Here is a 22,326-nt window from a genome sequence, read left to right on the forward strand (position 1 = left end):
CTCTCTGTTCCAAATGTGCTAGACGATCAGTTCATATAGCCTTTAGCTGTACCCTTATCCTACTTCTCCTCTGTTCCTCTGGTGATGTGGAGGTTAAACCAGGTCCTGCAGTGCCTAGCTCCACTCCCACTCCCCAGGTGCTCTCATTTGTTGACTTCTGTATCCGTAAAAGCCTTGGTTTCATGCATGTTAACATTAGAAGCCTACCCCCTAAGTTTGTTTAACTCGCAGCTTTAGCACACTCTGCCAACCTGGATCTCTTAGCTGTGTCTGAATCCTGGCTTAGAAAAACCACCAAAAACCCTGAAATCTCCATCGCTAAATATAACATTTCCCGCCAAGTTAGAACTGCCAAAGGGGGCGGTGTTGCAATCTACTGCAAAGATAGCCTGCAGAGTTCTGTATTACTATCCAAGTCTGTACCCAAACAATTCGAGCTTCTACTTCTAAAAGTTCACCTTTCCAGAAACAAAACTCTCACAGGTGCCAGTTGCTATAGACCTCCCTCTGCCCCCAGCTGTGCCCTCGATACAATATGTGAATTGATTGCCCCCCATCTATCTTCTGAGCTCGTGCTACTAGGTGACCTAGGACATGCTAAACACCCCGGCCACCCTACAATCTAAGTTTGATGCCCTCATTCTCATACAAATTATCAATGAACCTATCAGATACAACCCAAAATCCGTAAACACGGACACACTCACACTCATGTCATCCTAACTAACTCGCCCTCCAAATACACATCTGCTGTTTTCAATCAAGATCTCAGCGATCACTGCCTCATTGCCTGCATCGCTCCCTAAAACACTTCTGCGAGCAGGCCTTTCTAGTCGACCTGGCCGGGGTATCCTGGAATGACATTGACCTCATCCTGTCAGTAGATGATGCCTGGCTATTCTTTAAAAGTGCCTTCCTCACCATCTTAAATAAGCATGCCCCACTCAAAACATGTAGAACTAGGAATAGATATAGTCCTTGGTTCACTCCAGACCTGTCTGCCCTTGACCAGCACAAAAACATCCTGTGGCGTTCTGCATTAGCATCGAATAGCCCCCGTGATATGCAACTTCTCAGGGAAGTTAGGAACAAATATACACAGGCAGTTAGAAAAGCTAAGGCTATCTTTTTCAAACAGAAATTTGCATCCTATAGTACTAACTCAAAAAAGTTCTGGGACACTGTAAAGTCCATGGAGAATAAGAGCACCTCCTCCCAGCTGCCCACTGCTCTGAGGCTAAGAAACACTATTACCACCAATAAATCCACTATAATTGAGAATTTCAATAAGCATTTCTCTACGGCTGGCCATGCTTTCCACCTGGCCACCCCTATCCCAGTCAACTGCCCGGCACCCTCCACAGCAACCCACCAAAGCGCCCACCATTTCTCCTTCACCCAAATCCAGATAGCTGATGTTCTGAAAGAGCTGCAAAATCTGGACCCATACAAATCAGCCAGGCGAGACAATCTGGACCCTCTCTTTCTAACATTATCTGCCGAAATTGTTGCAACCCCTATTACTAGCCTGTTCAACCTCTCTTTCGTATCATTAGAGATTCCCAAAGATTGAAAAGCTGCCGCGGTCATCCCCCTCTACAAAGGGGGGACACTCTTGACCCAAACTGCTACAGACCTATATCTATCCTACCCTGTCTTTCTCAGGTCTTCGAAAGCCAAGTTAACAAACAGATTACCGACCATTTCGGAACCCACCGTACCTTCTCCGCTATGCAATCTGATATCAGAGCTGGTCATGGGTGCACCTCAGCCACGCTCAAGGCCCTAAACGACATCATAACCGCCATCGATAAGAGACATTACTGTGCAGCCGTATTCATCAACCTGGCCAAGGCTTTCGACTCTGTCAGTCACCACATTCTTATTGGCAGACTCGACAGCCTTGGTTTATCAAATGATTGCCTCGGATGGTTTACCAACTACTTCTCTGATAGAGTTCAGTGTGTCAAATCGGAGGGCCTGTTGTCCGGACCTCTGGCAGTCTCTATGGGTGTGTCATAGGGTTAAATTCTCGGCCTGACTCTCTTCTCTGTATACATCAATGATGTTGCTCTTGCTGCTGGTGATTTTCTGATCCACCTCTATGCAGACAGCACCATGTATACTTCTGGCCCCTTTTTGGACACTGTGTTAACTAACCTCCAGACAATCTTCAATGCCACACAACTTTCCTTCTGTGGCCTCCAACTGCTCTTAAATGCAAGTAAAACTAAATGCATGCTGTTCAACCAATCACTGCCCGCACCAGCTCGCCCGTCCAGCATCACTACTCTGGACGGCTCTGACTTAGAATACGTGGACAACTACAAATACCTGGCTGTCTGGTTAGACTGTAAACTCTCCTTCCAGACTGGCATTAAGCATCTCCAATCCAATCCTGTATGTTCTCGTTGGTAGGCCCTCGCTTCATACTCGTCGTCAAACCCACTGGCTACAGGTCATCTACAATTCTCTCCTAGGTAAAGCCCCGCCTTATCTTAGCTCACTGGTCACCATAGCAGCACCCACTCGTAGCACGCACTCCAGCAGGTATATCTCACTGGTTACCCCCAAAGCCAATTCCTCCTTTGGTCGTCTTTCCTTCCAGTTCTATGCTGCAAATGACTGGAACGAACTGCAGAAATCTCTGAGGCTGGAGACTCACATCTCCCTCACTAGCTTTAAGCACCAGCTGTCAGAGCAGCTCACAGATCTCTGCACCTGTACATAGCCCATCTGTAAACAGCCCATCTATTTATCTACCTCATCCCCATACTGTATTTATTTATTTACCTTGCTCCTTTGCACCCCAGTATCTCTACTTGCATATTCATCTTCTGCACAATTCTAGTGTTTAATTGCTATATTGTAATTACTTCGCCACGATGGCCTATTTATTGCCTGAACTTACCTCATTTGCACTCACTGTATATAGACTTTTTCTTTTCTTTTGTTCTACTGTATTATTGACTGTATGTTTAGTTTATTCCTGTATACCTATATACTTTATACCTGTACATAGCCCATCTATAATTTAGCCCAAATAACTACCTCTTCTATTTCTGCTTCACACATTCTTCCCACTGCAAATCTACCATTCCAGTGTTTTAATTACTATATTGTATTTACTTCGCCACCATGATCTTTTCTTTGCCTTTACCGCCCTTATCTCACCTCATTTGCTCACATCGTATATAGCCTTATTTTTCTACTGTATTATTGACTGAATGTTTATTTTACTCCATGTGTAACTCTGTGTTGTTGTATGTGTCGAACTGCTTTGCTTTATCTGTCATGTTCTGACCATAGTTCTTTTGTGTTTTCCTTGTTTTAGTGTTGGTCAGGACGTGAGCTGGGTGGGCATTCTATGTTGTATGTCTAGTTTGTCTATTTCTATGTTTGGCATGATATGGTTCTCAATCATTGGCAGGTGTTAGTCATTGTCTCTGATTGGGAACCATATTTAGGTAGCCTGTTTTGTGTTGGGTTTTGGTGGGTGGTTGTTTCCTGTCTTTGTGTTCTCTGCACCAGATAAGACTGTTTCGGTTTTGCCACGTTTGTTATTTTGTATTTGTGTAGTGTTCACGTTATCGTCTTTCATTGAACATGTTGAACACGAACTACGCTGAATTTTGATCCTCCTCTCCTTCGACGGAAGAAAGCCGTGACAGAATCACCCACCAAAACAGGACCAAGCAGTGTGGTGACAGGCAGCGGCAGGATGAGCAGCGCACTCAGGACTTCTGGATTTGGGAGGAGATCCTAGACGGGAAAGGACCCTGGGCACCGTCAGGAGAATATCGCCGCCCCAAAGAAGAGCTTGTGGCAGCGAAGGCAGAGTGGCGCTGGTATGAGGATGCAGCATGGCGGTGCAGATGGAAGCCCGAGAGTCAGCCCCAAAAAAGTATTGGGGGAGGCACACAGGAAGTGTGGCGAAGCCAGGTAGGAGACCTGCGCCAACTTCCTGTGCTTACCGGAGGGCGAGAGAGACCGGGCAGGCACCGTGTTATGCTGTGGAGCACACGGTGTCCCCAGAGTGGTTGCATAGCCCGGTGTGGTACATACCAGCTCCTTGTATCGGTGCCATGAAGTCGGCTCTACGCATCTGGTCTCCAGTGTGTCTCCTTGGCCCGGCATACATGGCACCAGCCTTACGCATGGTGTCCCCGGTTCACCTGCATAGCCCAGTGCGGGCTATTCCACCTCGCCCCACTGGCATGGCAACCGGGAGCATTCAACCAGGTAAGGTTGGGCAGGCTCGGTCCTCAAGAGCTATCCAGTGCCACCTACACGCACCAGCCCTCCGGTGGCAGCCCCCCGCACCAGGCTTCCTGTGCGTGTCCAGAGCCCAGTACTCCCTGTTTCCTTTCCCCGCACTCGCCGCACTCGCCCTGAGGTGTGTGTCTTCGGCCCAGTACCACCAGTGCCGGCATCAAGTACCAGGCCTACAGTGCGCCTCGCCGGTCCAGAGCTGCTAGAGTCTCCCGCCAGAGCCGCCAGTCTGCAAGGAGCCGCCAGAGCCGCCAGTCTGCAAGGAGCCGCCAGAGCCGCCAGTCTGCAAGGAGCCGCCAGAGCCGCCAGTCTGCAAGGAGCCGCCAGAGCCGCCAGTCTGCAAGGAGCCGCCAGAGCCGCAAGTTTGCAAGAGCCGCCAGAGCCGCCATTCTGCCAGAGCCGCCAGTCAGCCAGGATCTGCCAGAACCGCCAGTCAGCCAGGATCTGCCAGAGCCGCCATTCAGCCAGGATCTGCCAGGAGCTGCCAGAGCCGTCAGTCAGCCAGAAGCTGCCACGTTTGTTATTTTGCATTTTTGTAGGGTTCACGTTATCATCTTTCATTAAACATGTTGAACACGAACTACGCTGCATTTTGGTCCTCCTCTCCTTCGACGGAAGAAAGGCGCTACATTATCTTGGCCAGGTCGCAATTGTAAATGAGAACTTGTTCTCAACTAGCCTACCTGGTTAAATAAAAGTGAAATAAATCAATAAAAATAAAACATGTAGTAGAAAGGTCAACGTAACGTAGAGGAAATAGAGCCATTGAGATGATTGATGACAGTGACCAGGGAGGACAGTGTCACTTTCATTGTCAAACTCATTATATTATTATTATAGAGTCCTCCTCTTCTCACATTCTAATTATTTTCAAGTACAGCCCAGCAGAAACACTCAATCATATGAACATTCACTCACTCACGCACACACAAACTTTAGCACATGCACACACACATACTGTACACACGATGAGTGATACGGAACATCTTAAATCCTTAAATGTGAAGAATCTCTATTCTCCTTGACTGTATAGCGCTTCTTACAATGTACAAAACATCCCACGGCTATATATACTGAACAGAAATATAAACATTTCAACGATTTTACTGAGTTACATTTCATATAAGGAAATCAGTCAATTGAAATACATTCATTAGGCCCTAATCTATGGATTTCACATGACTTGGCAGGGGCACAGCCAAAGGCCCACCCACTTTGGAACCAGGCCCACACACTGGGGAGCCAGGCCCAGCCAATCAGAATGAGTTTTTCACCACAAACTGCCTGTATTACAAACAAAAATCATCCTCAGTTTCATTAGCTGCCCGGGTGGCTAGTCTCAGGTGATCCGTCAGGTGAAGAAGCTATATGTATAGGTCCTGGGCTCGCGTGGTTACAAGTGGTCGGTCTGTGGTTGTGAGGCCATTTGGACGTACTGCCATATTCTCTAAAATTCTCTTCTATCAAGGCTTTCCACTAGACATTGGAACATTGCTGCGGTGCGGCGACTTGCTTCTATTCAGCCACAAGAGCATTAATGAAGTCGGGCACTGATGTTGGGCGATTAGGCCTGGCTCGTAGTCGGCATTATATTTCATCTCAAAGGTGTTCGATGGGGGTGAGATCAGGGCTCTGTGCAAGCCAGTCAAGTTCTTCCATGCCAATCTTGAGAGATCATTTCTGTATGGACCTCGCTTTATGCACACGGGCATTGTCATGCTGAAACAGGAAAGGGCCTTCCCTAAACTGTTGCCAAAAAGTTGAAAGCACAGAATCGTCTAGAATGTCATTATATGTTGTAGCATTAAGATTTCCCTTCAATGGAACTAAGTGGCCTAACCTGAACCATGAAAAACATCCCCAGACCATTATTCTTTCTCCACCAAACGTTACAGTTGGCACAATGCATTCAGGCAGGTAGCATTCTCCCGGCATCCGCCAAACCCAGATTTGTCCGTTGGACTGCCAGATGGTGAAGCGTGATTCATCACTAGAGAGAACGTGTTTCCACTGCTCCAGAATCCAATGGCGGCGAGCTTTACACCAATCCAGCCAACACTTAGCTTTGCGCATGGTGATCTTAGGCTTGTTTGCGGCTGCTCGACCATGGAAACCCATTTCGTGAAGCTTCCGACGAACAGTTATTTTGCTGACGTTGCTTCCAGAGGCAGTTTGGAACTCGGTATTGAGTGTTGCAACTGAATACAGATGATTTTTACATGCTACATGCTTCAACACTCTTCGGCCAGTACTGTGAGCTTGTGTGGCCTACCACTTCGCAGCTGAGCCGTTGTTACTCCTAGACATTTCCACTTCACAGTAGCAGCACTTACAGTTGACCGGGCAGCTCTAGCAGGGCAGAAATTTGACTAACTGACTTGTTGGAAAGGTGGCATCCTATGACGGTGTCACGTTGAAAGTCACTGAGCTCTTCAGTACAGGCCATTCTACTGCCAAGTTTGTCAATGGAGATTGCATGGTTGTGTGCTCAATTTTATGCATCTGTACAAACTGGTGTGGCTGAAATAATATAATCCACTAATTTGAAGGGTTGTCCATCTACTTTTGACCATGCAGTGTGTATAGACTGTATGTATAAATGTGTATGTGTGTGTGTGTGTGTGTGTGTGTGTGTGTGTGTGTGTGTGTGTGTTTGTCAAGGGGTCTGAATACTTTCCGAAGGCACTGTACATCCTTGACTTTTTCCACATTTTGTTGTGCTACAGTCTGAATTTAAAATTGATTATATTTATAGTTTTATCACTGCCCTACACACAATACCCCATATTGTCAAAGTGGAATTACGTTTTTCGAAATAAAAAAATATAGAAATGAATGAAAAGCTGAAATGTCTTGAGTCATTATGTTTTCTAAGCCTTTGTTATGAAAAGCCTAAATAAGTTCAGGAGTAAAAAGGGGCTTGTCAAGTCACATAATAAGTAGCATGGACTCACTCTGTGTGCAATAATAGTATTTAACATGATTTTTGAATGACGACCTCATGTCTGTACCCCACACATACTGTAAGGTCCCTCAGGGGAGCAGTGAATTTCAAACACAGATTCAACCACAAAGACCACAAGGTTTTCCAACGCCTCACAAATAAGGTACCTATTTTGTAGATGGGTATAAAAAAACAGACATTTAATATCCCTTTGGTGAAGTTATTCATTACACTTTGGATGGTGGATCAATACACCTCAATGTGATTTTCTGGATTTTTTTCTTCTCATTTTGTCTGTCATAGTTGAAGTGTACCTATGATGAAAATTACAGGCCTCTCTCATCTTTTGAAGTGGGAGAACTTGCACAATTGTTGGCTGACTAAATACTATTTTGCCCCACTGTATATATTCATGACAATGACATTGATCATCCTGATATTTCTTAATTTCTTTCTTTTTAACTTTTTGGACAATGTGTGTATAGTTTTGTATTGCTAGGTATTACTGCACTGTTGGAGCTAGAGACAAAAGCATTTCGCTGCACCTGTGTACTCAACCAATGAACTTTGAACAGTCGATTGAACTCGTTTCCCTTTGAATGGTTTACTTCTGAAAGGGGTAAATTCACTTTAAGAATATAAAATATTTTATTTTGGTCGATTATGGGCATGTTTTGGTCATTTAGTATCTTTCAGCAGTCTCTGTCTAGCTACTGTCTTAAATTGTAATTTGGTTTGATTGACCACAGTCCCCCAAAAAATATTCACCTCTCCCCTGCAACTCTTTCCCAAGCCGTTCCTGAAGATATGTTCTGAGTGGAAATATGTTCTCAGTCAATTTACCTGTAACAGTAAGAGTTAAAAATAAAACTGTGAGCTTCCGGAACTTGACGCATACCATATCCCATCCTGGGACGATGTGTGGTGTATTAATAAGGCCTGCAGTGGCAACAGTGGAGGTCACTCCGATAAATTGGTCAGGTTGCCTTTTAGCAACTCGGTCACAGCCCATTTATCTTGTTACCCCACTCTATCCATTTAGTGGTCTCAATAGTGTGATTAGACAATGGAGCAGCACCAGGCACCCAATGACGGAGCGCCTGACAAATAGATTGTAGTGTTGCCTTAGCTATTGTTATTTTTTTCTTTCTCTTGGTTTTTGAAGGATCTGTCTGTTTTCTGGAATAAGTCTTGATGTGTTTATATTTTCGCTCAGGAAAAGTGAGTTATAGTTGTTTTCGTAGACAAGGCTTAATCGGTCTTGATCGGGCGAGGCAAATAGGCGGTGTCAAAATGAACCTTGAAATGAAGAGGGAAAATAGAAATGCTATATCAGGTTGTTTTGGTTTGATGTGTGGAACTGCACACTAACCCTCCCATCAATTATCAAAGCTAAAACTCATTTCAGCCCCCTCAGCACTGCATAGAATCGTCTCTTTCAGTACCATTCAAACACATATATAAAAACATGAATTGAAGTGGCAAGGACACTGTAGAAATAAATATTCCTTAGATAATTGGAAGATTATTTCTTCCTCTACAGTTGTTGAGAGAGAATGGTCTCACTTTAATGTGGTGTGTTGTGTTGACTGAGTAACCTGAGACTTCTACTGCATCTTGAGAGGGATATATACACTGAGAAACAGCAATTAATTCCGTTCTCAGTGCTGCCATGGGGTTTCTGCTATTGCCTATGGTGGTGATGTTAAAAGGTGTAGTTGTAAGCTTCTATTTTCTATTATAAGTGTGGAAGTCCTCCAAAACACCAACAAACAAGCCGGAAGGAGTCTTTGTAAGTGCAAACTCAAAGAAGAAAAGGAAATGGTGCCTTGATTAGAGCAAATAGAGCAATTTTGTGTTTTGTTTCAGCCATGATTGTGTATGTAGGCTTCAGTAATGCACCCTACAACCACAGGGGAAAATGAGCTGTGGAGTGCATCTTCAAGGATGGTGTAGAAATGGGGTCTGGGGAAATTGGCATACTATCATTATTATACAGTGATGATCGGAATTTGCCTTCTTTCGTGGATGGAAGATTATCATACTTATCCTGCCAACAATAGGACATTCACATTTGGTAGTCATTCCCATTTAGAAACAATCAGCACCCTGCTTTTTCATCCATCCCTTGCAATCAAAGCAAATACTTTAATGGTGGAAAGTACCTGTTTCCTGACCCTCTTTTGGACTTTGAGAGTCTTGAAAAAGACACATTTAGTCTATTCAGACTCCTTCTCGACCAAGCTGTTTGTTTTCCAATCACTTAAAAGATGCACCAAGGGATAGCACAATATTTCTAGAGGTTGCTCTTTAAATAAGTATGGGGATGACATTTGGGACTTCATTATAATGGCTGCAGAGAGATTTTTTTCTCCCGTCCCTCTGCTGCATAACAGATGAAATGTACTGTGGCTGAACAACATTACTCACAAATAATACACTACAGTCTGCCTCACACAGAAGCTGTGTTACATTTGAGATAAAGCTTTGGTGGTGGGACTGATGACATGATACATATTACATTACATCATCCTAGCATTCTGTTGCCATATATCAGCTTCCCTTTTGAAATATGGCCTGCTACACTGTTCCTGTTTCTGCACCAATGTGAACATCCTCCTACAGCACAGCAACACATAGACACTGTTTAGTGGGCTAGCTGTTCACACATTTAATATAGTGGTGTAGAGGAAGTCCAGTATTTGAAATCAAATGTTGTACAACACAAAATCAAATAATGAATTCCTTGCTTTTCCTGTGGTCCAAACACGCTCCCCTGACAAAATGGATACACTGGAGGTTAGGGTCAGGCAGCAACCAGATGTTCATACCTTCATATTGTTCCTTACTGCCAGTGCAAACAAAGGGCGCTATTGTTTTCAAAATGTTTGTTTTTTTGACACACAAAACAAATTTAGACAGTAGGGATCCTGATCCAGGAGGAGATTGATTGTCTCTGCTGTAACCACAAAGGTTGATCTTGCAAGCTTGCCACTTAGCTAGCACGTTATCAAACCAATTGCATAGCTGGAGCCCTGAGTAGGATATAATTTATTTGGCACAATTTAGATCACTGTTTCTCAAACTTGCCCAAACACTACACAACTGATGATTAGTTCATTATTTGAATCAGCTGTGTAGTGCTAGGGCAAAAAACAAAATGTGCACCCCTTGGGAAACCCTGTCTTAGATAGTTCATTTATAGTTATAAGCAGTGGCGTAGCACCCACTGCTTGTATTCAGTATATATTTTTACAGTATTGAAAATCATACCGTCGGTATTTCAAAATACCCCGGTATGTATATGGCATGGATATGGTATGTGTATGGTATGTATATGGTATGTGTATGGTATGTACACTACCGGTCCAAAGTTTTAGAACACCTACGCATTCAAAGGTTTTTCTTGGGGCAGCAGGTAGCCTAGTGGTTAGAGCGTTGGACTTGTAACCAAAAGGTTGCAGATCAAATCCCCGAGGTGACAAGAATTTGTTCTTACTGACTTTGCTAGTTAAATAAAGGTAAAAAATATAAAATGTTTTTCTTTATTTTACTATTTTCAACATAGTAGAATAATAGTGAAGATGTCAAAACTATGAAATAACACATATGGAATTATGTAGTAACCAAAAAAGTGTTAAACAAATTCAAATATACTTTATATTTAAGATTCTTCAAATAGCCACCCTTTGTCTTGATGACAGATTTGTACACTCTGTCTGACTCATCCCAAACCATCTCAATTTGTTTGAGGTCGGGGATTGTGGAGGCCAGGTCATCTGATGCAGCACTCCATCACTCTCCTCCTGGATAAAATATCCCTTACACAGCCTGGATGTGTGTTGAGTGATTGTCCTGTTGAAACACAAATGATAGTCCCACTAAGCCCAAACCAGATGGGATGGCGTATCACTGCAGAATGCTGTGGTAGCCATGCTGGTTAACTTTTCATACGTACCAACACTCGGGTGTGATCATTCTATAGTGGTCTGAAGACCCAATATTTGGCATGGGTCCTCGGAGATCCTCAAAAGGTTCTACAGCTGCAACATTGAGAACTGGTTGCATCACTGCCTGGTACGGCAGCTGCTTGGCCTCCGACCGCAAGGCACTACAGAGGGTAGTGCGTACGGCCCAGTACATCACTGGGGCTAAGCTGCCTGCCATCCAGGACCTCTACACCAGGCGATGTGAGAGGAAGGGCCTAAAAATGGTCAAAGACCCCAGCCACCCCAGTCATAGGCGGTTCTCTCTACTACCGCATGGCAAGCGGTACCAGAGTGCCAAGTCTAGGACAAAAAGGCTTCTCAACAGTTTTTACCCCCAAGCCATAAGACTCCGAACAAGTAATCAAATGGCTAGCCGGACTATTTGCATTGTGTGCCCTCCCAACCCCTCTTTTACGCTGCTGCTACTCTCTGTTTATTGTATACAGTGGGGAGAACAAGCATTTGATACACTGCCGATTTTGCAGGGTTTCCTACTTACAAAGCATGTAGAGGTCTGTAATTTTTATCATCGGTACACTTCAAATGCACAACCCCACGAATACCATCCCAACCGTGAAGCATGGAGGTGGAAACATCATTCTTTCGTGATGCTTTTCTGCAAAGGGGACAGGACGGCTGCACCGTATTGAGGGGAGGATGGATGGGGCCATGTATCGCGAGATCCTGGCCAACAACCTCCTTCCCTCAGTAAGAGCATTGAAGATGGGTCGTGGCTGGGTCTTCCAGCATGACAACGACCCGAAACACACAGCCAGGTCAACTAAGGAGTGGCTCCGTAAGAAGCATCACAATGTCCTGGAGTGGCCTAGCCAGTCTCCAGACCTGAACCCAATAGAAAATCTTTGGAGGGAGCTGAAAGTCCGTATTGCCCAGCGACAGCCCCAAAACCGAAGGATCTGGAGAAGGTCTGTATGGAGGAGTGTGCCAAAATCCCTGCTGCAGTGTGTGCAAACCTGGTCAAGAACTACAGGAAACGTATGATCTCTGTAATTGCAAACAAAGGTTTCTGTACCAAATATTAAGTTCTGCTTTTCTGATGTATCAAATACGTATGTCACGCAATAAAATGCTAATTAATTACTTAAAAATCATACAATGTGATTTTCTGGATTTCTGTTTTAGATTCCATCTCTCACAGTTGAAGTGTAGTACCTATGATAAAAATTACAGACCTCTACATGCTTTGTAAGTAGGAAAATCGGCAGTGTATCAAATACTTGTTCTCCCCACTATATGCATAGTCACTTTAACTATACATTCATGTACCGTACATACTACCTCAATTAGCCAGACCAACCGGTGCCCCCGCACTTTGGCTATCTTCATTGTGTCCCGCCACCCGCCACCCATCACCCGCCAACCCCTCTTTTACGCTACTGCTACTCTCTGTTTGTCTTATATGCATAGTCACTTTAACCATATATACATGTACATACTACCTCAATCAGCCCAACTAACCGGTGCCTGTATATATCCGCATTACTGTTATAGCCTCGCAACTGTATATAGCCTCGCTACTGTCTTTTTGCTGTTGTTTTTATTTCTTTACTTACCTATTGTTCACCTAATACTTACAAAAAACATATACTTTGCACTGTTGGTTAGCCTGTAAGTAAGCATTTCACTGAAATGTCTACACCTGTTGTATTTGGCGCACGTGACAAATAAACTTTGATTTGATTTGTAGCGTAAGATCAAACCAGTGTGATTGGAATGCTTATTTAGAACTGCCCGTTTTAAATGACGCAACAATCAGCATTTGAGAAACACAGTCCTTACAAAGTTATGTCCAGAATGTGAGCAGTTTATTTTTTGATGCAATGTTCAGACATTCTATCTAAGTATCTACAGCATAAAACATCATCCAAACAGGAAAAATGTAGGCTACATTTGACCTAGCGCTAACTGAGGAAAGATTGACGTAACACAAGCGGTCATATTTTAATAACTCTCGGCTGACATAAACTACAAATGAATTAGCTAATAGCAATTACTATTTATAATTAATCGTATCACGTGTGAGCTCACCATTGATCAAAATAATTTACTGAACCACTCTCTCGAAATCAAAAGTAATCCGACGATGGGTGGTTTCTGCGTGCTGCCATACTTTTTCTTCCTCACAGAAACCAAAGATAAGAGAAGACAAGATGAGTTTGGTCTGTTTATAGTATGCATGTTGAAGGGGTTGTTTCATCTACCATCGTTCACATCGCACCATTGACTTCCGGAAGTTGAGTGAACCCTTACTCACCTCATTTTGTTATAGCGTCTTTGGTCCGACAGACGATGACGTGAAACCCAGAATGCATTGTATGTCAACAAACATGGCTCCACACACAGCTGGAAGTAGTTTAGCTCATCATAATCAGTACAACCTTCAAAAAAGTATTTTACACACATAATTATAAGGGCACAAGGCGAGACCCAGATGCAGACACGGGAGGCAGATGGTTTGAGTCTTTGATATTTATTATAATCCAAAAGGGTAGGCAAGAGAATGGTCATGGACAGGCAAAAGGTCAAAACCAGTTCAGAGTCCAGGAGGTACAGAGTGGCAAGCATGCACAAGGTCAAGGCAGGCAGAATAGTCAGGCAGGCGGGTACAGAGTCCAGAATCTGGCAAGAGTCAAAACAGATCAGGGCGTGACACATAATATGTGCCCATTACAATCTATACAAGAATCGGAATGCATGATTTGTCATCGGAACTTGAAAACATGTGAATAAAACAGCACTGCAAAGTCTGCCTGTCTTGCACCAGGAGAAGTAAGCAGAGGAAGTTGACAAAATACATGTGTTTAGCTTGTGATACACCTCTATGTATTTCACCATGCTTTGCGGAGTATCATATGCTCAAGCACTATTGAGCACATCTGCAGCAATTAGTGACTGACTGACCAGACAGGTGACTTGACAGGTAGCCCGCCATGATACTATGCCTTTAGAGATGGGGGTGGAAATGCAGTTGTTGTTCAGTCACTGCATGAATATGAAATATGGGTTATGCATATTCCGTTTTTTTCCCTCTAATAAAACAAGTTTGTTGTTGTTCAACCAACCACCACCAATACTGCAAGAAAATAGACGACTATAACATATTGGCCTATGTGTTTTCTTGCTGTGCTTTCATCCAGTAAAACTGATAAGGAGTGTACACTAGGATACAAAAGCTGGCCTCAATCTTCAGCTCCAAAGATGTCCAGCTCCAGTTACAGTTATGATATTGGCAAATACTGTGTGTGGTTTCTGAAAGTACAGAATAAAGAGGATTTTTTTGTAATTAGAATACAATATAAGGATATAGCAAAAAAACAATATTAGATAAAAGTAGCATAATAAACATTGATATACAAATAGTATATTGCATTGACAAAATCACAAATTTTAGTTATAACAGTAAGAAACATTAACTTTTGAGCTCCACAAGGGGGCAAGGCAGGGCAGAACAGAGCTATGCTAAATAGGCCAAATAAAAACAAACTATGGTCATGTATTTTCTAACTATTATTTAACTAGGCAAGACATTTAACAATAAATTATTATTTACAATGATGGCCTACACCGGCCAAACTCTAACGATGCTAGACCAATTGTGTACCACCCTATGGGACTCCCAATCACGGCCGGTTGTGATACAGCCTGGATTCAAACCAGGGTGTCTGTAGTGACACCTCTAGCACTGAGATGCTGTGCCGTAGACCACTGTGCCACTTGGGAGTCATAAGGCCAGGGTAGCTTCAAAATACAACACAAGCTAATACTTCTGTGACGCAATTAGCATTGTTTTACAGCGCTAATAGAATGTAGCTAGCTACATAAGCATGATTGAATATAACACCATAAAGGTTATGAAATGAGTAACATTACCTCACGTGACCACGGTTATAAGGAATATACACAAATATATTTTGCTCCATACATACACTAAGCTACAGTAGAAACGACAAACATAAACTATTATAACATAATAAGGCACTTACTTTGATAGAAACGCACACATTTCCAAAGTTATTATTAGTAATGAAAACAACAATGACTGCGATGCGGGAAACAGACGGAAAATGTGAACACAATTTCTAAGTAATAGTCCGCAAAAGTAAAAACAACCATTTTTATGTGAATGAATGAGGAGGCGGAACACACCTCAATTCAAACTGTTCTTAGAAAATAAAAACTTATTAGAAAATCATTAGAAATTGACGAGTTGAAACAGCCTATAAATAAAAACAGGCTGCGTGCCTTGGTTTGAGGGCAGCGAGAATTAAATATACTTTTGCGTAACAATCACATTCCAGAATGCAGAGAACATTCTAACATCATGTGCATAAAAAAACTCACGCTGGGGCAACCGTTAAAAATATTTGGAACTCAGGTATGAAAAGGTGAAGTGTGCCTTCTAAATAGATCACAGACAGTGTCTGACAGCACAGCACCCCCACACCATCTCACCTCCTCCTCCATGCTTTACGGTGGGAAATACACAAGCTGAGATCATCCGTTCACCCACACCATGTCTCACAAAGACACAGGGGTTGGAACTAAAAATCTCCAATTTGGACTCCAGACTAAAGGACAGATTTCCACCAATCTTTTGACGGGTAGTGTATATGTTATGTATACATGGAATGCGTATGGTATGTTTATGGTATGTATATATTATTACGCTCGTCATCGGATGATAAATGACCGGACGAAGGTGCAGTGTGGTAGGCGTACATTCTCTCTTTATTTGAAAATTTAACACCGGGAAAACAAACAATGAACACAAACCGAACGTAAAGCTAGTCGTGCATAAAGCAACAAACAAAGACAATATCCCACAAAACCCAAAAGGAAACTGACAACTTATATCTGATTCCCAATCAGAGACAACGATAGACAGCTGCCCCCGATTGGGAATCAAACACACCAACACAGAAACAGAAAACCTAGAATGCCCACCCCAATCACACCCTGACCTAACCAAATAGAGAAATGAAGATCAGAGCGTGACATATATGGTATGTGTATGGTATGTACTGTATATGGTATGTATATATGGTATGTATATGGTATATGTATAGTATACCGCCCAAGCCTACTGGAGTAATTGCACTTTTTGTGGGTAAATGAAAGCAGTTGTTAACGTCCTTGTAAGATGAATGCAGTTGTTAATGACCTTGTAAGATGAAAGCAGTTGTTAATTACGTAAGATGAAAGCAGTTGTTAACGCGCTTGTAAGATGAAAGCAGTTGTTAATGTTATTTTTGGATGAAAGCAGTTGTTAATTACGTAAGGTGAAAGCAGTTGTTAATGTTATTTTTGGATGAAAGCAGTTGTTAATTACGTAAGAGGTAAGCAGTTGTTAATGTCCTGGTAACATAAAAGCAGTTGTTAATGTCCTTATAAGATGAAAGCAGTTGTTAACACCCTTGTAAGAGGTAAGCAGTTGTTAATGTCCTTGAAAGATGAAAGCAGGTGTAACGACATTGTAAAATGAAAGCAGTTGTTATCGACCTTGTAAAATTAAAGCTGTTATTAATGCCCTTCTAAACATGAACAAGCAAATATACTATGAGTTGGTTATCTAAGTGCAAGTAGCTTTTCTGCACTTGACGTTTCTCATACTCTTTATCCAGATAACAATAATTGGTCCCACTTATTTGGATAATCCAGATAGTCCATATGTAGATGCTTGTTTGGATTAGTAGATAGTTATTTAAAATGTTACTGATGGAGCATCTACAAATAAAGTGTTATCCAATACTTTTATGCTGCTGAATGTACACTTCATTTGGGACTGTGGGGACACGGTAGTAGAGGTAGCTAAGAGGCAAAACAAGAGTGCGATATTAGCAAGAAAATGTGGCAATATGCTAATGCCACCAGGGAGACAACTTCAGTTGTGCAGAAGCGAACTACTCTGCATTTCGCCAGCACTAGTCTGTTGCTATTCCATTATCACAGTTCTGTGTGTGAGTAATGTTGATATTCCATTATCCCAGTCCTGTGTGTGAGTAACATTAATTTAGAAACACTGACTGAATATCAGGGAGGGCCATACTCACTCCATCATTTAGTTTGTAGTTGTACGTGTTACATGCACCAGGTGTTGGTTGACAACTAAATTAATGTCTTGAAAGAGGGGAAATTCAGGGAGGGGAAAGCCTATTCCCCGATTCCCTGGACTCTCCATTAATATTGGAGTCCACTCTTTCAGGGGATACTGCTGACATTTGGCTCTCTGTGTAATGGAGACCTAACCTTTAAGCACTGCATGGAACGAGTCATTTCTCATAATCTGCCATCCGTTTTTTACGAATTGTGTCCAATGATGTGTCTAACTGTCCTCTCCTACCTCTGTATTTTGCCTTCCCTTCTTGTAATGTGCTGTGATCGTAAATTCTCCTCCATCTAGTGTATTTGAATCATGCATCCTCTGATTGTGCTTAGCTAACTAAAACATATTTCTTAGTCAATATTGAACTGTAGTAGCTACATAGAGTGGCTACCTATTTGGCTGGACATATTTACACTAAAAGCTATAATTAGTTGATTGGGCAACCAGAGTACACATTTGGTTAGGTCCAAGTCCCCCTTAATTCCTATAAATCCAGACTCAAGCTCTAAGCTACCATTACAAAAACTCCTAGATCCCCGGTGTCCTTCCTGAAGCTCCATGGATGGAAGGAAAGTCATTGTTTCAGCAGCCGGTAATGATGATTAGCCACAATCTGGTGATCGACTGCAGATCAGTCAAAGACGTGGTGATCCTCAAAGGGAACATGACCGACTGTCCCGGCCATGCATACTGAGCAGATTGATTGTGTTTCCCTGGGAGATTGAGTGGAAATCTTTGAAGTGTGCCTGGTAATAATCTAGGATTGGATGCCATGAAATGTGAAGCAATTGTCTTCAAGTTAAAAGCCAGGGAGCGATTTCCTCCAGTGGGTTCATACATATTTGGTGGTCAACAGTCTTGGATGTGCATTTCCTAATTTGGCTCATTGTCGAAGGTTGTCATTGCAATAGCATTCGGAATATACCATTTCTAAATGTAACGTTCATAACATGGTATTTGGTAATGGGACCCATGACTTGTACTATCTCGTGATTTACGAGGTACGAGTGAAGTCCATGTATCCCAAGTTGGGGAGAAAAATCTATTTAATTCCAGGTAGCTATTGAAATACCAGTGGAAACAGAAACATAAAATAATTGACTACACAATATACTTATTTATAACATTACAGTGTGTGTCCCTGGAGCTTTCATGCAAAAGTTTTCAATTTGGAAGAAATACTGCTTCAATATTATTGAGCATTTTCCCCACAGTGAATTACTTTACTGGAAATAGCCTTTATTAAGGGAATAGAGAATCAGGGAAAGGTACGGGGTGTGCTGTTGCCATCAATAATGGATCGGAAACAAGTCAATGTTTCCGGAGGCCTTCCCTTTGTCGAGGTCTTCGTGCCGTAGCAGTACATGTGAATAATGCATCCTCTCAGACTCTCGGTCCCTCTCCTCCCTCCTCTCCCTTCGTCTTGTTCGGGCCACAGTTCCCCGGTCGTGATTGGCTGTGCCTCGGGGCACCGGAGGAGATAGGAAATCACCTGCTCCATTTAGCAACGCCGCGCTAGCGGCCCCAGCCCCGGCTCCATACTGTTCAGACCTTTGTGTCTGAGCTGGCACTTAATGCCAGGACCTCTTGTTAGCTTCAGTCGGTGGGGCTGCGCTGCAGCGTAGCTGTCACATCTGACCGTTATTATTGTTACACCCGACTGTTTGGACGGTAAATCGGCAATAGCTGCAACCACTGGGAGTTTCATTTTGTTCTTTTTTACAGGGCAACAGTTTGTGGATTAGCATGATTGGTGATAGCAGACAGCTTTCTATGCAAATCCATTTTCTGTTCTGCTTTGACTCTGAGTCTGTGGCCCCCTACCTCCCTTTATCTTTCACCCTCTTCTTTTCGCTACCTCTCTTTCACATGCTAGCGTATGGGCTAGTGTGAGAAGCGTCTGTCTGCAGGATCGCAATGAGTGCGGCCTGCTAGTTTCAGCGTCCCCCTCACACAGGGGTCTCTGCGGGGAGTCCGCAGGAGTCGGGCACCCACCCCAGCCCCCATAGAGCAGCCCTGGCCACTGCCTGGCCACATAATCCATATTGTAAAGGGCAGCTGGAGGAGGAAACACCAAAGAACCAGAACAGCACTGAGGCGTCCCCCTCAGTCTTTCTCGCTGTCTATTCATAGAAAACATCAGCGTCTGCAACAGACGCACTCTGCATGTCAAATTCCATACTCCAGAACCCAGAGTGAACACCTGTCATACCCACCATTTGTATTAATTCTCCCCCGGCTCTCTTTTGCTTTTAGAATGAGGGACGGTAAGTAGGACAATGCATGTTGGTTTCTGGTTGTTTACTCCAAATTCATTGCAGTATATTCACCAGTGCAGAAACACTTTTTTCCTCTCTTTGTACATACAGCTATTGTGAAAGCAAGCTACTTGGCTGTATAGGTGGCTGTTTATCCAAGGGCTTTGGAGGTAAGCCTGTTTTGACAGAGGATGGATCAACAGCTGCGGGTGACTGTCAAAGGCAAGACATTTTAGACAGAGTTACATTTATTCTCCAGACGAACCATCAAGGCACAAGCCCACCACCTCTTCCTCCCAATTATTCAATGTCCTCTAACTAAGTGCTCTTACTGTAGGACTAGGCATTATATCCCCATAAGTCACTTGAAGACAGGGTAGCCTTAACATACACATACAATTGTTGCTTTGAAATATGATATAATTTGGCAGTATTGTTAATATCTCTACTGCATGACCTAGGTCAATGATACATAATGTGATGTATTGTATGGATATTTACATAGAACAGGGTCTTGAGGGACCTAGACATGGACTTACACATGCCTTTGACCCATTTAGTATTCCTTAACCATCCAATGAGGGGAATCACACACAGGACAACTGTTACGTGAAAAGAACGGAAATAAACAATGACCCTGGGAGTTTTTATATGACGAATATAAGCCCCCATTTGGAAAGGTTCTTGTCATATGTCCCAAATACCTTTTTTGAGGATAGATAATGAACAGAGCAGATTAATTTGGGGCACTCAATACTGTATAATGTGGATCAGTGGGACACTTAGATTACACAAATTGCCTCTCACCACTGGTCCAGGGTTGTATATCTTTATTCTCCTAATGGTTCATGTTAATATTTGGGTTGGGTAATCTGATCCTAGGTCTGTGTATAGAAGAAACTTCTACCTTTAGCACCGTACTTCAAGTAATATGCTAAAATAGGCCTACGTTTTTTCAAACACGTCTTCAAATAAGTCTCATCAGTTCAAACCATTTAAAGTTATTAGTGAAGGATCGCTGATGGCACAATGTTATCCAGCTCTTGTACATGATTGATTATCATGAATAATGACATGCACAATATATTTTTATGAGCTATGAATATAATCAGGTATAATTAATGTTTTCATTCTTCTAGCCAAAAATATATTAAAGATATGCTTGACCGTAACACATGAACACATACATTAAAATAAACCTTTGAAATGTATTCTTCCTTGTGCAAATAGGCTACAGCATTGGCCGAAAAATGACCTACAACTACATTAAACCAGAACAACAAGGGGGAATTCATTCCTTGACTTTGATTCAGTTCCGATTGCAAGTGTCCAATAATTACGATATCGATAGTGCACCATTTAACACTTCAGGCACCCATTTTGGCTTGCTTGTTGTGACATGTTTTTACATTATGTATTCTCGATCAATATAACATTATGCATTTCTTAGTGTTGAATCGAATAGTTTGTCATCAGACCATGAAATATTCGAAAACCATATTTAATGCATTAGTGTTTGCCATTGGGCCAAGGATATGCATAGGTTTACTACTGAAGTGCTCATAGCAACAATGGAATCCAGACCCTAACCATTATCTTTCAATCAACCACACACATTTGCAAGAGTAAAAGAGAGGTTTTTCTCAATTTATTGCAAATAGATTTTCTCTATTTGTTATATTTTAGTATTTTTCAAGGAATAGACAATTGAATTGAGGACACAATGCCAATCTATTTTATTAATTTAAAATATGCCCTTGACAGGGGTGTTAAAGGCACACTCTGTAATTTTCTTTCAGCTGTGGTTGCACATTCCATTTCATACACAAAAAAAACAAACCAGGATTGATATTGGCCAGTCTGGGCACCCGTTCCTTTCCTTCTTGTATTTTAAACATAAATAACTCCCCCTTAGCCCTAAAAAAACACATGAAAAACATTTAGGTTCCCACTAAATAAAAATATGAACTATCAAATGTGCCTTTAAAGCACAATTTAATTCCTCGATTTCTCAAAAAATGTTCATGCAGAAGTTACTTTGACGGTTTTGATTTTTTTTAAAATGATATTAAAGTGACAATTATAAACATTCCCAAGTACATTTCACAGCCTATTGAGAGGCTAATGAAGACAATTTTTGTCCCCTTCATGGCATGGAAAAAGTAAAATAAACAATATTAATTTAACCATGTGATATACAGTACTTATGAAATATATCACGTACAAAGTCACATTAATATTCTATTTTGTCAAGGCTCTCAAGTGACATCCAAAATCAAGGAGACATATATACTCAGACTATTATTTTGATATGATTTAACATGATTTAATCAAAGTCTATGTCAACTGTTCCTATTGAAAAAGAAAGAGTAAAATGTATGCATTTGACCATCTTTAATGTATTGTGCTTTTTCATGATGGGAAGGAATTGTTCTCGTTTCCTCAGAAATATGCACTCAAACGTAATCCATGATAATATAGCCTTTATCTTGACAGCGAGTAATGCTGAGACCAAGGTCTCTTAGTCTTTTTCAGAAGCTTATGTTCATCATAATACAAATTAAATAATTGATATTGTTTGTGTGTGTAAATGTACATTTCAGCACTTTAGTATTTGTATTGATTTGCAATAACTTCTCATGGTATAATTAGCACACATTAGGACAATGAAACATCTAACCTTATTGTTTAACTGAGGAGAAAACATTAAGGCTATTACAACAGTGATGTCACCCTGGT

Source organism: Oncorhynchus masou, chromosome 32, assembly GCF_036934945.1.
Source record: "Oncorhynchus masou masou isolate Uvic2021 chromosome 32, UVic_Omas_1.1, whole genome shotgun sequence".
NCBI classification, from domain to species: domain Eukaryota; kingdom Metazoa; phylum Chordata; class Actinopteri; order Salmoniformes; family Salmonidae; genus Oncorhynchus; species Oncorhynchus masou.